General features: G+C 38.9%; 1 protein-coding gene across 1 annotated transcript in view; it reads right to left on the bottom strand.

The window, feature by feature from the left end:
• The window catches only part of LOC103680816 (gamma-taxilin-like), a 36,570-nt gene that overhangs the window by 13,600 nt on the left and 17,354 nt on the right, over nucleotides 1-5,616 (bottom strand). The gene's annotated exons all lie outside the window — the stretch shown is intronic.

Raw genomic sequence — 5,616 nt, 5'->3', positions numbered from 1 at the left:
GGGTATAGCATTTAATATGGTAATTCATTAACAGCCAGAATACAAATAACAAAACAGCAGTAAGTACAGGGAAAACAATTACTTTAAATGTAAATGGACTAAATTCTCTAATCAAAAGACACAGAGTGGCCAAATGGATTTAAAAAAAAAAAACAAAACAAGACTTAACTAGCTATTTGCTGCCTACAAGAGCCTCACTTCAACAGTAGAATGCACTGGACTGAAAATGAAGGAATGGAAAAAATAGTACATGAAAACGGAAATAAAAAAAAGCTGGGATAACTATACTTACATTACTAATTATTATGGCTTTCACTTATAGCCAGGAGGCAAGATTATTCTCGTAGTGTGGTTTGAAGATCAGGGCCTAAGAATTGGGTTTCTCAGACAACCAGAATCAACAGCTGTAGTTAATCGTATTTTTGTGCTATCACTTGCATGGTCTCCTCTATCAGTTATTATATTTACTGGAGCCCTCTGTATTTTTTTCTCGCTAAATCTAGCTGAAGATTTGTCAATTTTGTTAATCTTTTCAGAGAACCAGCCTAGTTTCATTGATCTTTTCTACTGCTTTTTTGTCTCTTTTTCATTTGTTTCACTTCTGATCTTTATATTATTATCTTTATGTATTTCTTCCTGCTAACTTTGGGCTTTGTTTGTTCTTCTTCTAGTTCCTTGAAATGTAAACTTAGGTTGTTTGCTTGAGGTTTTTTGAGGTAGGCACAAATTGCTATGAATTTCCCTCTGAGAACTGCTTTTTCAACCCATAATCTGATATGATGTATTTCCATCATTTGTCTCAATATATTTAAAAAATTTCCTTTGATTAATTAAATTTAATTCCTTTACTGATCCACTGTTCAGCACGTTATTTAACCTCCACACATTTGTGAACTTCCCACTTTTGTTCTCCTGACTGATTTCTAGTTGTATACCATTGTGTTTGGAAAGGATGCTTGAAATGGTTTTAATCTTGTTAAATGTACTAAGACTGCTTTTATGGCCTAATATCTATTCTGCAGAATGTGCCATGTACATTTTAAATGAATGGGTATTGTGTTGCTTTAGAATGGAATGTTCTGTATATAGCTGTTAAGTCCACCTGTTTTACTGTGCTATTTAAGGCCATATTCTCTTACTGATTTTCTCTGTGGATACTTTGTCCATTGATGTAAATAGGGTATGAAAGCCCCTTGGTGTTATTGTATTCCTATTAACATTCTGTTAAATGTTTGCTTTGGGCTCTCCTACGTTGTGTACGTAGATATTTAAAAATGTTATATCCTCTTGTTGGACTGATATTTGACTATGAAATGCCCTCATCTCAGTTTTTTATTTTAAAGGCTATTTTGTCTGTTTTGACTATAGCTACCCCAACTTTCTTTTGGTTTTCATTTGAGTGGAATGTCTTTTCCCATCCCTTCACTTTTGGTCTGTGTGCAACCTTACATTTTGTTATTCTCTTGTACACAGCATATAGACAACTCTTGTTTTTTGTTCTTTAATCCAATCAATTACTATGCTTTTTGATTAAATAATTTAGTCCACTTATATTTCAAGTAATTATTGATAGGTATGTACTTAGTGCCATTTTGTTAACTGTTTTCTGGCTGTTTTGTAGTTACTGCATTCCTTTCTTCTTCTGTTACTCTCTTCCTCTGTGGTTTGGTGACTTTCTTAAGTGGTAGGTTTACATTCATTTCTCAATGTCTTTTGGGTATCTACTACAGATTTCTGTTTTTTGGTTACCAAAAGGCTTGCATATAATATCATACATAAATGTGTGTGTACCAGATTAAGTTGATAACGTAAGACGGAAAATATTTGAAAGCTCCACATTTTAATTCTCTCTGCATTTTACGTTTTTATATCACATATTTCATCTTTTATCCTGTCTACCCTCTCAGTAATTATATTGTATAGTTATTTTTACTACTTTTCTCTTTTAACCTTTATACTAGCTTTATAACTGATTAACCCACTGCCTTTAGAGCCTTTAGCCTTTACCTGGGCAATTTATACTTTGCTACGTTTTTATTGCTGAGTAGTACCCTTTCTTTTCAGCTTGAAGAAGTCCCTTTAACATTTCATGTAAAGCCAGTTTCTTTATCCTTCCTTCAATTCTGAATAATAGCTTGCCCTGGTAGGTGTTCTTGGTTAGTTAGAAGTTTTTTTTGTTTTTTCCTTTCAGAACTTTGAATATGTTGTGTTACCCCCATCTGGCTTGCAGAGTTTCTCCTAAAAAATCTGCTGATAGTCAGATAGGGTTCCTATGTATATAAGGTGGTTTTGTTTGTTTTTCTTTTGCTGCTTTTAATAATATTTGTCTTTAACTTTTAACATTTTAAGTACAACCTGTCTTGGTGTGGATGTCTTTGGGTTCATCTTCTTTGGAACTATGCTTCCTGGATCTCAAGGTCTGTTTCCTTCCCCAGGTTAGGGGAGTTTTCACCTATTCTTTTTAAAATAAATGTTCTACCTCTGTCTTTGTTCTCCATCTTGGAGCCCTGTAACACAAATGTTAATCCACTTGATGCTGTCCCGTTAAGTCCCCTCACTATCTTCACCTTTTTTTATGCTTACTTTTCTTTTTGCTGCTCTGATTGTGTGAGCTCTGCAGTTCTTGCGACAGAGTTCCCCAGGTTTCTTCTACCTCACTTAGCTGCTGTAGTGTATTTTTCAGTTCAGTTATTGTATTCTTTTTCTCTTTGGCTCTTTCTTACACTTTCTATCTCTTTGTTAAAGCTCTCACTGTTTTCAACCATTCTTTTCCCCAAGTTCAGTGAGCACTTCCATGACCATCACTTTGAACTCTTGACCAGGTAAATTACTTATTCTGTCTCATTATGGTTTTTTATCTCGCTCTTTCCTTTGGAACATATTCCTCTGTTTCTTCATTTTTCTTGACTTTCTGTCGTGGTGTCTATGCAGATGAAGCAGCCACCCTTCCCAGTCTTGAAGGAGTGCCCTGTGTAGCATGAACAGAATTCAGCAATGCCCCACATCTTGGTTGTCTGTCAACCCTTCGTGATTGTCCAATGGCCTATTTGTCCCTTCATAAACTCACAATTGTTCAGTGTGCCAAGACCCGCCAGCATCTCAAAGTAGGCAGATCTCAGAAATTACTGAGATTTGTGCTCACTGGAAGCCAGGCGCAGATAACACATCTTAAAGTATGCAATACATGGAGTTCTGTAGGAGCAGAAGCATAAGCCAGGCTGTTTCCCAGAACAGGAGACCTGGAGGTGTCCCCTGGGTGAAAGTCATAAAAATCAGGTTTCCAGATGCGCAAACAAGCTCCTTTCTGGCATATTCTGGCCTCTCTTCCAAGAGAGCGACTGTATAGGGCCCTAGAAACCTGAAGCCCGCCCCTCGAGCCGATGTTTCAGGACAAGCAAACAAGCTTTTTACATAGAAGGACTTGGTGGTGTTTCAGTCTGGTTGCTGTGCAATGTCCTGTGGGTTGTTCTAGCCAAGAACTATCTCTCTGATTGTTATTGCCCTATGGGATCCAGGAATACAAGACTCTCTCTCTGGCCACTGGACAAGGCATTCAAGGGATGTCCTCTGGGCAGCAGACACGTGGAAAAGGTCCCCTCTGAGAGATTTTGGTGCTCTGGAGTGGGCAAGGGAGAGCTCAAAGACACAACTTCCAAGGTCTCTGGAAATGTTTATAGTCTGCCTATAGGGGCATGTCTATTAGAACACTGACTCTCAGACTGCAGCTGTGATGATACAGTTTCTCAGAGAGACTGAAGATATGTTTCGGTCTGCTACCTGTGTGGTGTCTATGTAGGGCCCTGGAGGTGGTGGTCAGCCAAGAACTGTCTCTGTTACAGTCCTGTGGGATCCAGCATAAAAACTTCCTCAGCCTCAAGAGCCAGATAACAAAGAGTTGTCCCCTGGGAGCAACCACAAAAACTGGGTCACCAGGCTTGTGTAAAAGCTTCCTTCTGGGAGTTGTGGAGCATGGCAGAGGGGGAACTCAACGATGGCACCCGCCAAGGAAAAAGAAATGAAAGAATGGTTCCCACTGATTGTAGCAACACACAGGGAGAGTACAAAGATGGCACCCACTAAAGGGGGAAAAAAGTCTAGAGTTAAGGAAAACAAACGCACTCATGGGCTTTAGCAAGGGATAGAAGGAGGGTACAGAAATGGTACCTCCTATTACCGCAGTCCCTGAAGAGCATTACAACAGGCCCTTGTCCCTCAAGGGGACTCTAAGATAATCAAATGAGTGTCCTTCACATTAAGTCTGGGAGCTTTTCAAACAGCGGCTTCTGTGTTGGTCCCTAGGCCAAGTGAGTCTAGGCATGAGCCCTTACAGAGCAGTGTCTCAGTTTACACTGCCCCTTGGATCTTGTGAATAGAAACCCCACCAGTATGCAAAGCCAGATATTGTGGGGGTCTGTCTCTCAACTGCAGATCTTAAAAGTAAGGGTATGTGATATGAGCTATGAACCCTTTATTCCCCACAGAGAAGGTCTGGGTTTGTGATTTCCCTCCGGATTTTCGGCAGCCATGCTGGCGATGGGATCTGTGTCTCAGTCTCTCTTATCCACCGTGAGGTGGCCCTTTGCTTTTGTCTTTGATAGTGATGTTACACTCTCAAGGTGATCTCACTGTTACATATCCTAACTCTACTACTCTACTTTTTTAAGAAATTAGTTTTTCAAGAAACAAAGTATTTTTTTAGAACTTTTTTTTTCAAAACAAAACATGCCTGCTTTTATTATTCACAAGAACTATTAATCTGAATGGAATCAAAGAGAGGTTACTCGCCAGTGAAGTCTCTAATGTGTTGCTTGCTAAAACAAATGCAGTAATTCTTACTTATCATGTCCTTCTAAGCAAAACCCCACTTGATTTCTGTTTCTCCAAGTTTAGTCCCTGAGCCAACAGCTTTGGCCATCAACTGGGAACTTGTTTACAATATGGTATTTTAGACATCTCCCCCATCCCTACCTTGGTTCTACTATAAAGTGAACTTTACATCTACTGAATCAGAATCTATACAAAATTCTCTGGTGATCTGTATAAGTTTGAGAAGGACTGCCCTAGATCACACTGCTAGTCAATTTGCTTTTTCTGCCCTAATCCTTTCATGCTGGCTGCTGATGTCATATCACCAGGTCAACTACCCAACCTTCCATTCTGTCACTTTTCTACGTGAATTTCACTCCTTTCTCCTTCTTTCTTTTTCTACCATTTCTCAGTTGATTTTCATCATGTGAGCGTACCAATACAGACTGACTTCTCTACCCAATGGAAGCAGCTCTTTCCTTTCCCAAGGCCAGCAATCCAACAACTCTGATTACTGCCATCTTTGCATCTGGACAGTTTTAGGCATTTCCATTGATGCTCAGTGGTTCCCGCCTTTCAAAATTTCAGATATATGGGGTATATGTAAACTACCTGAAGGGATAGTAACTATAATTTTGCCAGCTCTATACTTAGAGTCCGTTATTCACAAAACATAGTAAAATGTATAAGTAGTTACATAAAATTCATTAGAAATAATATTTCACAAAACACAAGAACTTCAGCATTTACATTAGAACCAACAATTATACAAACCACAACTGTTCTTCAAAAGGTTTTATGACCTTCCCA

Source organism: Ursus maritimus, unplaced genomic scaffold, assembly GCF_017311325.1.
Source record: "Ursus maritimus isolate PB19 unplaced genomic scaffold, ASM1731132v1 scaffold_85, whole genome shotgun sequence".
NCBI lineage: Eukaryota > Metazoa > Chordata > Mammalia > Carnivora > Ursidae > Ursus > Ursus maritimus.
Note: the sequence above shows the minus strand (reverse complement) of the source record. Positions and strands in the feature narration are given on the sequence as shown.